A 12,151-nucleotide genomic window follows, 5' to 3' on the forward strand; every position below is an offset into this window, starting at 1 on the left:
AGCCCAATCCACTCTGCACGCAGGTGAGTTCGCTTCTTCTCCCCTTAGTCCCTCGATGCAGTGAGCCTGTTGCCAGCAGGTCTCACTGAAAATAAAAAACCTAATCTAAAACTTTCACTAAGAAGCTCAGGAGAGCCCCTAGTGTGCACCCTTCTCGTTCGGGCACAGAGATCTAACTGAGGCTTGGAGGAGGGTCAAATGGGGGGAGGAGCCAGTGCACACCAGATAGTCCTAAAGCTTTCTTTAGATGTGCCCAGTCTCCTGCGGAGCCGCTATTCCCCATGGTCCTTACGGAGTCCCCAGCATCCACTTAGGACGTTAGAGAAATATGTTTACCCAGTAGCGCTGTTTGTACATATATATATATATATGCGCCAAATTATGGGCCCCCTACCTTCTTCAAAACCCTCTTTCACCGTGGTTAAGCAGGGGAGAGTCCGGGGAGCTTCCTCTCAGCGCTGTGCTGTGGAGAAAATGGCGCTGGTGAGTGCTGAGGGAGAAGCCCCGCCCCCTCGGCGGCGGGCTTCTGTCCCGCTCAAATATACTGAAAACTGGCGGGGGCTCATTATATATACAGTGCCCAACTGTATATATACTTATTTTTGCCAGAAAGAGGTTTACATGCTGCCCAGGGCGCCCCCCCTGCGCCCTGCACCCTTACAGTGACTGCCGTGTGTGAGGTGTATGGGAGCAATGGCGCACAGCTTCACCACTGTGCGTTACCTCAGTGAAGATCATGAAGTCTTCTGCAACCTTTGAAGTCTTCTTTTCTTCTCATACTCACCCGGCTTCTATCTTCCGGCTCTGTGAGGAGGACGGCGGCGCGGCTCTGGGATGGACGGCGAGGGTGAGACCTGCGTACCGATCCCTCTGGAGCTAATGGTGTCCAGTAGCCTAAGAAGCAGAGCCTTGAAACTCACAGAAGTAGGTCTGCTTCTCTACCCTCAGTCCCTCGATGCAGGGAGTCTGTTGCCAGCAGGCTCCCTGAAAATAAAAAACCTAACAGAATACTTTCTGACAGGAAACTCAGGAGAGCTCCCTGTAATGCACCCAGTCTCCTCTGGGCACAGTAGTAAACTGAGGTCTGGAGGAGGGGCATAGAGGGAGGAGCCAGTGCACACCCATACCTAAAGTCTTTCTTAAAGTGCCCATGTCTCCTGCGGAGCCCGTCTATCCCCATGGTCCTTACGGAGTCCCCAGCATGATACTGTGCCCAGAGGAGACTGGGTGCATTACAGAGAGCTCTCCGGAGTTTCCCTGAAAGAAAGTATTTTGTTAGGTTTTTTATTTTCAGGGAGCCTGCTGGCAACAGGCTCCCTGCATCGTGGGACTGAGGGGAGAGAAGCAGACCTACTTAAATGCTAGGCTCTGCTTCTTAGGCTACTGGACACCATTAGCTCCAGAGGGAGTCGGACCGCAGGTCTCTCCTTGCAGTTCGTCCCGGAGCCGCGCCGCCGTCCTCCTCACAGAGCCGGAAGATAGAAGCCGGGTGAGTATATGAAGAAAGAAGACTTCAAAGGCGGCAGAAGACTTCAGATCTTCACAGCGTTAGCCCTGCGCGCCATTGCTCCCACACAACACACACACGGCAGGCACTGTAAGGGTGCAGGGCGCAGGGGGGGCGCCCTGGGCAGCAATTAAACCTCTTCTCTGGCATATTAGGATATATATGGGCTTTGCTCGGTATATATGAGAACCTCCGCCAGTTTTTCAAAACAATCAAGCGGGACCGAAGCCCGCCGCTGAGGGGGCGGGGCTTGATCCTCAGCACTCACCAGCGCCATTTTCTCCACAGCACACACTGAGAAGCTGGCTCTCCGGACTCTCCCCTGCTGAACACGGTGACAGAGGGTTTGAAAGAGGGGGGGACCACATAATTTGGCGCAGTGTTATAGATATAATTATAAAAAGCGCTATCTGGGTGTGTGCTGGCATACTCTCTCTCTCTGTCTCTCCAAAGGGCCTTGTGGGGGAACTGTCTCCAGATAGAGAATTCCCTGAGTGTGTGGTGTGTCGGTACGCGTGTGTCGGCATGTCTGAAGCGGAAGGCTCTTCTAGGGAGGAGGTGGAGCAAATGAGTGTGGTGTCTCCGTTGGCAACGCCGACACCTGACTGGTTGGATATGTGGAATGTTTTAAATGCAAATGTGAATTTATTGCACAAAAGGTTGGACAAAGCTGAGTCCAGGGAAGGTACAGGGAGTTTAGCCCTGTCTTTCACTATGTCACAGGGACCTCCTGGGTCTCAAAAGCGCCCACTATCCCAAATAGTAGACACGGATACCGACACGGATTCTGATTCCAGTGTCGACTACGATGATGCAAAGTTGCAGCCAAAATTGGCTAAAAGTATTCATTATATGATTATTGCTATAAAAGAGGTGTTGCATATCACGGATGAACCCTCTGTCCCTGACACGAGGGTCCACATGTTTAAAGAAAAGAAACCTGAGGTAACCTTTCCTCCATCTCATAAGCTGAACGAATTATTTGAAAAGGCTTGGGAATCTCCAGATAAAAAACTGCAGATTCACAAAAGGATTCTTATGGCGTATCCTTTCCCGACTAAGGACAGGATACGGTGGGAATCCTCCCCAAGGGTGGACAAAGCGTTGACACGCTTATCCAAAAAGGTAGCGCTTCCATCTCAAGATACGGCATCCCTCAAGGATCCTGCTGATCGCAGGCAGGAGACTACCTTGAAGTCTATTTACACACATGCTGGTACCTTACTCAGACCGGCGATAGCGTCCACTTGGGTTTGTAGCGCTGTAGCGGCGTGGACAGATACCTTATCTGCTGATATAGATTCGCTGGATAAGGAAACCATTTTATTGACCCTGGGTCATATTAAAGATGCTGTCCTATATATGAGAGATGCTCAGAGAGACATTGGCCTACTGGGTTCCAGGGCCAACGTTATGGCGATTTCGGCTAGGCGAGCCCTATGGACCCGACAATGGACAGGCGATGCCGACTCGAAGAGGCATATGGAGGTTTTACCTTACAAGGGTGAGGAAATATTTGGGGAAGGTCTCACGGACCTAGTTTCCACGGCTACGGCAGGTAAATCAACTTTTTTGCCTTATGTTTCCTCACAGCCTAAGAAAACGCCACATTATCAGATGCAGTCCTTTCGTTCGCATAAAACCAAGAGAGTGCGGGGACCTTCCTTTCTTGCCAGAGGTAAGGGCAAGGGGAAAAAGCTGCCAGCCACAGCTAGTTCCCAGGAGCAGAAGTCCTCCCCGGCCTCTACAAAATCCACCACATGACGCTGGGGCTCCGCTGAGGGAGTCCGCCCCAGTGGGGGCACGTCTTCGACTTTTCAGCCACATCTGGGTTCAATCACAGGTGGATCCCTGGGCAATAGAAATTGTTTCCCAGGGTTACAAGCTGAAATTCGAAGAGGTGCCTCCTCGCCGGTTTTTCAAATCGGCCCTGCCGGCTTCTCCCCCAGAGAGGGAGATAGTGTTAAAAGCTATTCAAAAATTGTGTCTTCAACAAGTGGTGGTCAAAGTCCCCCTGCTGCAGCAGGAGATGGGGTATTACTCAACCCTGTTTGTAGTCCCGAAACCGGACGGTTCGGTCAGGCCCATTTTGAATTTAAAATCCTTAAACCTATACTTAAAAAGGTTCAAGTTCAAGATGGAGTCGCTCAGAGCGGTCATCGCCAGCCTGGAAGGGGGGGGTTATATGGTGTCCCTGGACATAAAGGATGCATACCTTCATGTCCCCATATATCCGCCTCATCAGGCGTTCCTGAGGTTTGCTGTACAGGATTGTCATTACCAATTTCAGACGTTGCCGTTTGGGCTTTCCACGGCCCCGAGGATTTTCACCAAGGTAATGGCGGAAATGATGGTGCTCCTGCGCAAGCAGGGTGTCACAATTATCCCGTACTTGGACGATCTCCTAATAAAAGCGAGATCGAGAGAACAGTTGCTGGACAGCGTATCACTCTCCCTGAGGGTGTTGCAACAGCACGGCTGGATTCTCAATATCCCGAAGTCACAGTTGATTCCAACGACTCGTTTGCCCTTCTTAGGCATGATACTGGATACAGACCAGAAAACGATTTATCTTCCGATGGAAGAGGTCCAAGAACTCATGTCTTTGGTCAGGGAACTATTGAAGCCAACGAGGGTGTCGGTGCATCACTGCACTCAAGTTCTGGGAAAGATGGTGGCGACTTACGAGGCCATTCCATTCGGCAGGTTCCATGCGAGGACTTTTCAGTGGGACCTTCTGGACAAGTGGTCCGGGTCACATCTACAGATTCATCAGATGATCACCCTGTCCCCCAGGGCCAGGGTATCTCTCCTGTGGTGGCTGCAAAGTGCTCACCTTCTGGAGGGTCGCAGGTTCGGCATTCAGGACTGGGTTCTGGTAACCACGGACGCGAGCCTCCGAGGTTGGGGTGCAGTCACACAGGGAAGAAACTTCCAGGGTCTCTGGTCAAGCCAGGAGGCTTGTCTTCACATCAACGTACTGGAGTTGAGGGCCATATACAACGCCCTTCAACAAGCGGAAAATTTGCTTTGCGACCTACCAGTTCTGATCCAGTCAGACAACATCACCGCAGTGGTGCATGTAAACCGCCAAGGCAGAACAAAGAGCAGAGTGGCAATGGCGGAAGCCACCAGGATTCTTCGCTGGGCGGAAAATCATGTAAGCGCCCTGACAGCAGTCTTCATTCCGGGAGTGGACAACTGGGAAGCAGACTTCCTCAGCAGACACGATCTACATCCATGAGAGTGGGGACTTAATCAGGAAGTCTTCGCAGAGATTGCAAGCCGGTGGGGACTGCCCCAGATAGACATGACATAAGAAACTACCGAAGTATTGTGCAAGGTCGAGGGACCCTCAGGCAGTGGCGGTGGACGCCCTGGTGACACCATGGGTGTTTCAGTTGGTCTATGTGTTCCCTCCTCTTCCGCTCATCTCAAAGATATTGAGAATCATAAGACGAAGAGGAGTACAGGCAATTCTCATTGTTCCAGATTGGCCGCGAAGGGCCTGGTATCCGGATCTGCAGGAAATGCTCACAGAAGATCCGTGGCCTCTTCCTCTCAGAGAGGACCTGTTATAGCAGGGGCCCTGTCTGTTCCAAGACTTACCGCGGCATGGCGGTTCAACGCCGGATCCTAGCAGAAAAGGGCATTCCGGATGAGGTCATTCCTACTCTGATAAAGGCTAGGAAAGACGTGACAGCGAAACATTATCACCGTATATGGAGAAAGTACATATCTTGGTGTGAGTCCAGGAATGCTCCTACGGAAGAATTCCATTTGGGCCGTTTCCTTCACTTCCTACAAACGGGAGTGAATTTGGGCCTAAAATTAGGCTCCATTAAGGTTCAGATTTCGGCCCTATCCATTTTCTTTCAGAAGGAATTGGCTTCTCTCCCAGAAGTCCAGACTTTTGTGAAGGGAGTGCTGCATATCCAGCCTCCTTTTGTACCTCCAGTGGCACCCTGGGACCTTAACGTGGTGTTGAGGTTCCTTAAGTCTCACTGGTTTGAGCCACTCAAAACGGTGGAATTAAAATATCTCACTTGGAAAGTGGTCATGTTGTTGGCCTTGGCATCGGCAAGGCGAGTGTCCGAGTTGGCGGCTTTATCTCACAAAAGCCCCTATCTGATTTTCCATGTGGATAGAGCAGAGTTGCGGACTCGTCCTCAATTTTTGCTCAAGGTGGTTTCTTCTTTTCATATGAACCAACCTATTGTGGTACCTGTGGCTACACGGGACTTTGAGGATTCCGAGTCCCTTGGTGTGGTCAGGGCATTGAAAATTTATGTGGCCAGAACGGCCCGGGTTAGGAAAACAGAGGCACTGTTTGTTCTGTATGCAGCTGACTAGGTTGGCGCTCCTGCTTCGAAGCAGACTATTGCTCGCTGGATCTGTAACATGATTCAGCAGGCTCATTCTACGGATGGATTGCCGTTACCAAATTCTGTAAAGGCCCATTCCACTAGGAAGGTGGGCTCTTCTTGGGCGGCTGCCCGAGGTGTCTCGGCTTTACAGCTGTGCCGAGCTGCTACTTGGTCGGGTTCAAACACCTTTGCGAAGTTCTACAAGTTTGATACCCTGGCTGATGAGGACCTCATGTTTGCTCAATTGGTGCTGCAGAGTCATCCGCACTCTCCCGCCCGTTTTGGAGCTTTGGTATAATCCCCATGGTCCTTACGGAATCCCCAGCATCCTCTAGGACGTAAGAGAAAATAAGATTTTAAACCTACCGGTAAATCTTTTTCTCCTAGTCCGTAGAGGATGATGGGCGCCCGTCCCAGTGCGGACTACATCTGCAAGACTTGTATATAGTTTTTGCTTACTTAAGGGTTATGTTACAGTTTTCATCAGTCTCGGACTGATGCTGTTTGGTTTCATGCTGTTAACTGGTTCGTATATTCCATGTTATACGGTGTGGATGGTGTGGGCTGGTATGAATCTTGCCCTTGGATTAACAAAAATCCTTTCCTCGTACTGTCCGTTTCTCTAACTGAGGTCTGGAGGAGGGGCATAGAGGGAGGAGCCAGTGCAAACCCATGTCTAAAGTTCTTTTTAGTGCCCATGTCTCATGCGGAGCCCGTCTATCCCCATGGTCCTTACGGAGTCCCCAGCATCCTCTAAGACGTAAGAGAAATAAAGATTGTGAATTAAAGATTTAAAATTGTGTCCACGTGTTATTATTAGTTAGATGGTGTGTATATGTTTATAATGACATACACGTCCACTTGGTCACTATGGCCCTCATTCCGAGTTGATCGGTCGCAAGGCGAATTTAGCAGAGTTACACACGCTAAGCCGCCGCCTACTGGGAGTGAATCTTAGCTTCTTAAAATTGCGACCGATGTATTCGCAATATTGCGATTACTAACTACTTAGCAGTTTCAGAGTAGCTTCAGACTTACTCTGCCTGTGCGATCATTTCAGTGCTTGTCGTTCCTGGTTGACGTCACAAACACACCCAGCGTTCGCCCAGGCACTCCCACCGTTTCCCCGGCCACTCCTGCGTTTTTTCCGGAAACGGTAGCGTTTTCAGCCACACGCCCCTGAAACGCCGTGTTTCCGCCCAGTAACACCCATTTCCTGTCAATCACATTACGATCGCCGGAGCGATGAAAAAGCCGTGAGTAAAATTACTTTCTTCATAGTAAAGTTACTTGGCGCAGTCGCAGTGCGAACATTGCGCATGCGTACTACGCGGATTTTCACTGCGATGCGTTGAAAAATACCGAGCGAACAACTCGGAATGAGGGCCTATACACGGTGTAATATTCTTAATTGTGGGGCCGTCAAAATGTCCGTGCCCTGTAAGTCTGTTTCTGAACACCTTGGATGTCCAGATTTGTCTTAAATTATTTTTGTGTGTATAGTGGTGTCACCAACTTGCTACTCGCTAATGAATACCTCGAAGGAATGCTATGTAATATCATATGTAAAATGGTAAGTTCAGGGCAAATAACTATGAAACACAATTTGCATAAAAGAAAAGATTAGAGCATTGTGTAATTAAAGTGTATTTCCTTCTTTTTAAAATGTGTCTTTTCCTCTAGTGCCAAGGACTCATAAATAGTTTGAGAAAAAAAAATGTGTGTCCTGAACTGATTAATTTACTAAGCCTTGGATGGAGATAAAGTCGCTGGAGATAAAACACCAGCCAATCGGCTCCTGTCATTTTTCAAACACAGCATGTGGCATAGTAGTTAGGAGCCGACTGGCTGGTGTTTTATCTCCAGTGACTTTATCTCCAACCAAGGCTTAGTAAATAGACCCCTAAGACCTGTACGTATAAAGGGCCTAATTCAGATCTGATCGCAGCAGCAAATTTGTTAGCTAATGGGCAAAACCATGGGGGTCATTCCGAGTTGTTCGCTCGGTAAATTTCTTCGCATCGCAGCGATTTTCCACTTAGTGCGCATGCGCAATGTTCGCACTGCGACTGCGCCAAGTAAATTTGCTATGCATTTAGGAATTTTACTCACGGTTTTTTCCTCGTTCTGGTGATCGTACTGTGATTGACAGAAAATGGGTGTTTCTGGGCGGAAACAGGCTGTTTTATGGGTGTGTGTGAAAAAACGCTACCGTTTCTGGGAAAAACGCGGGAGTGGCTGGAGAAACGGAGGAGTGTCTGGGCGAACGCTGGGTGTGTTTGTGACGTCAAACCAGGAACGACAAGCACTGAACTGATCACACTGGAAGAGTAAGTCTCGAGCTACTCAGAAACTGCACAGAGATGTCTTTTCGCAATATTGCAAATCTTTCGTTCGCAATTTTGAGAAGCTAAGATTCACTCCCAGTAGGCGGCGGCTTAGCGTGTGCAATGCTGCTAAAAGCAGCTTGCGAGCGAACAACTCGGAATGACCCCCCATGTGCACTGCAGGTGGGGCAGATATAACATTTGCAGAGAGATTTAGATTTGGGTGGGTTATTTTGTTTCTGTGCAGGTGTAGAGAAAGTATTCAGAGATAATCTGCGCAAAAACAATCAATGGTGCAGCTGTAGCCTAAATCTAATAGTGCTTCCCCACTGCACTACAAATTAATACAATTTCAAGAAAATTCCAGAAAATAGAGCACAAGCGCTCCAAAGATAAAACCAATTCACCCTTTATTCACCACAGAGTTGGAAAAAATAAAAGAGGATAATTTTTAAGATGTGTCAACTTCACAATTAGCTGATAGTATTTTCCAAATACATCTTTAAAGGTGCAATCTGCAATAGAATGTGTCCCCTTCGTATAGTACAAGAGCTGTTTTTTGCTCATAAAGGGGAACACAATAAGAAAGATAATAGTGCAAATTATCGTTTTTAAAAGCACACAGGTTTAATGACAAAAACACACTTACAAACATGTAAGATAAAAGCGCATGTCAAAAAATCCCTCTCAGGCTATAGCAGCAACAAGTTTGGAAGATTCTCTTTTATCCTTCGTTGTATTTGGGTTGGCTGTATCGAGCTTCGGAACAAGATGACAGCAGGATATCCAAAGTAGTAGCCCTGAAATGGGATGGTAACAAGTGGGAGAGCAGTACGCTTAACGCGTTTCAGACAGCATCGTCCTTTGTCAGAAACGTCTTCTTCTTCTGCGGCCTAACGTTTGCAATGCTGCTAAAAGCAGCTAGCGGCCCTCATTCCGAGTTGTTCGCTCGCTAGCTGCTTTAAGCAGCATTGCAAACGCATGGCCGCCGCCCTCTGGGAGTGTATCTTAGTTTAGAAGAATAGCGAACGAAAGATTAGCAGAACTGCTACTAAATAATTTCTTGCCGTTTCTGAGTAGCTCCAGACCTACTCCTAGACTGCGATCACCTCAGTCCGTTTAGTTCCTGGTTTGACATCACAAACACGCCCTGCGTTCGGCCAGCCACTCCCCCGTTTCTCCAGCCACTCCTGCGTTTTTACCTGGCACGCCTGCGTTTTTTAGCACACTCAATGAAAATAACCAGTTTCCGCCCAGAAACACCCACTTCCTGTCAATAACACTACGATCACTCGAGCATTGAAAAAACGTTGCTTGAGCTTGTATAAATCTACAATGTTTTGTGTGAAAGCCTTTGTACGCCACTTCAATGGATTTGAAATTAACCATGGAGATGCAAATGAAGTGCAGGCTTTCAGCTTTAATTCAAGGGGTTGAACAAAAATAACCTATGAACGTGGTTTACGTGGTAATGGGCGTCAACAGACAGAATCCATGAAAAATTCACAGATTAATGTGAACAGGATCACAGCACCCTTTACACCCTAGTTATCGAGGATTTTTTTTCATCTGTACAGGCACGTAAAAAGAAATCCCAGATGAGTGTTGCTGGTGGGCTCACTTCGGAGCTAATTGAATAGCCACCGGGGTTCAATTAGCTCTTTGGTAATTTACTGCGCTATTGAATCCCCCCCCCCCCCCCTCTTTCACAGACTGCCAGAAGTCTGGAATCCATGGACAACGCCAAATGATGGGCTTCCTCCTTTGTTATGCTTTGCACAGGCCTTTACTGCAGTGGTCTTCAGCTGTTTGTTTGTGAGTCTTTCTACCTTTAGTTTTGCCTTCGGTAAGTGAAATTCATGCTCAAACGGTTTGAGATTAGGTGATTGACTCAACCATTGCAGAATATCCACTTCTTTGCCTTAATGAACTGCTTTCACAATATGCTTTTTTTGTCATTGTCCATCTGTATCTGAAGCGCTGTTAAATAGAGATGAGCGCCTGAAATTTTTCGGGTTTTGTGTTTTGGTTTTGGGTTCGGTTCCGCGGCCGTGTTTTGGGTTCGAACGCGTTTTGGCAAAACCTCACCGAATTTTTTTTGTCGGATTCGGGTGTGTTTTGGATTCGGGTGTTTTTTTAAAAAAACACTAAAAAACAGCTTAAATCATAGAATTTGGGGGTCATTTTGATCCCAAAGTATTATTAACCTCAAAAACCATAATTTACACTCATTTTCAGTCTATTCTGAATACCTCACACCTCACAATATTATTTTTAGTCCTAAAATTTGCACCGAGGTCGCTGTGTGAGTAAGATAAGCGACCCTAGTGGCCGACACAAACACCGGGCCCATCTAGGAGTGGCACTGCAGTGTCACGCAGGATGTCCCTTCCAAAAAACCCTCCCCAAACAGCACATGACGCAAAGAAAAAAAGAGGCGCAATGAGGTAGCTGTGTGAGTAAGATTAGCGACCCTAGTGGCCGACACAAACACCGGGCCCATCTAGGAGTGGCACTGCAGTGTCACGCAGGATGGCCCTTCCAAAAAACCCTCCCCAAACAGCACATGACGCAAAGAAAAAAAGAGGCGCAATGAGGTAGCTGTGTGAGTAAGATTAGCGACCCTAGTGGCCGACACAAACACCGGGCCCATCTAGGAGTGGCACTGCAGTGTCACGCAGGATGTCCCTTCCAAAAAACCCTCCCCAAACAGCACATGACGCAAAGAAAAAAAGAGGCGCAATGAGGTAGCTGTGTGAGTAAGATTAGCGACCCTAGTGGCCGACACAAACACCGGGCCCATCTAGGAGTGGCACTGCAGTGTCACGCAGGATGTCCCTTCCAAAAAACCCTCCCCAAACAGCACATGACGCAAAGAAAAAAAGAGGCGCAATGAGGTAGCTGTGTGAGTAAGATTAGCGACCCTAGTGGCCGACACAAACACCGGGCCCATTTAGGAGTGGCACTGCAGTGTCACGCAGGATGTCCCTTCCAAAAAACCCTCCCCAATCAGCACATGATGCAAAGAAAAAGAAAAGAAAAAAGAGGTGCAAGATGGAATTGTCCTTGGGCCCTCCCACCCACCCTTATGTTGTATAAACAAAACAGGACATGCACACTTTAACCAACCCATCATTTCAGTGACAGGGTCTGCCACACGACTGTGACTGATATGACGGGTTGGTTTGGACCCCCCCCAAAAAAGAAGCAATTAATCTCTCCTTGCACAAACTGGCTCTACAGAGGCAAGATGTCCACCTCATCATCACCCTCCGATATATCACCGTGTACATCCCCCTCCTCACAGATTATCAATTCGTCCCCACTGGAATCCACCATCTCAGCTCCCTGTGTACTTTGTGGAGGCAATTGCTGCTGGTCAATGTCTCCGCGGAGGAATTGATTATAATTCATTTTAATGAACATCATCTTCTCCACATTTTCTGGATGTAACCTCGTACGCCGATTGCTGACAAGGTGAGCGGCGGCACTAAACACTCTTTCGGAGTACACACTTGTGGGAGGGCAACTTAGGTAGAATAAAGCCAGTTTGTGCAAGGGCCTCCAAATTGCCTCTTTTTCCTGCCAGTATAAGTACGGACTGTGTGACGTGCCTACTTGGATGCGGTCACTCATATAATCCTCCACCATTCTATCAATGTTGAGAGAATCATATGCAGTGACAGTAGACGACATGTCCGTAATCGTTGTCAGGTCCTTCAGTCCGGACCAGATGTCAGCATCAGCAGTCGCTCCAGACTGCCCTGCATCACCGCCAGCGGGTGGGCTCGGAATTCTGAGCCTTTTCCTCGCACCCCCAGTTGCGGGAGAATGTGAAGGAGGAGATGTTGACAGGTCGCGTTCCGCTTGACTTGACAATTTTGTCACCAGCAGGTCTTTCAACCCCAGCAGACTTGTGTCTGCCGGAAAGAGAGATCCAAGGTAGGCTT

General features: G+C 48.3%; 1 protein-coding gene across 3 annotated transcripts in view; it reads right to left on the bottom strand.

The window, feature by feature from the left end:
* RSPH3 (radial spoke head 3) overlaps positions 1 to 12,151 on the bottom strand; it is a 204,625-nt gene that overhangs the window by 81,275 nt on the left and 111,199 nt on the right. The gene's annotated exons all lie outside the window — the stretch shown is intronic.

This window comes from Pseudophryne corroboree, chromosome 4, assembly GCF_028390025.1.
Source record: "Pseudophryne corroboree isolate aPseCor3 chromosome 4, aPseCor3.hap2, whole genome shotgun sequence".
NCBI classification, from domain to species: Eukaryota; Metazoa; Chordata; class Amphibia; order Anura; family Myobatrachidae; genus Pseudophryne; species Pseudophryne corroboree.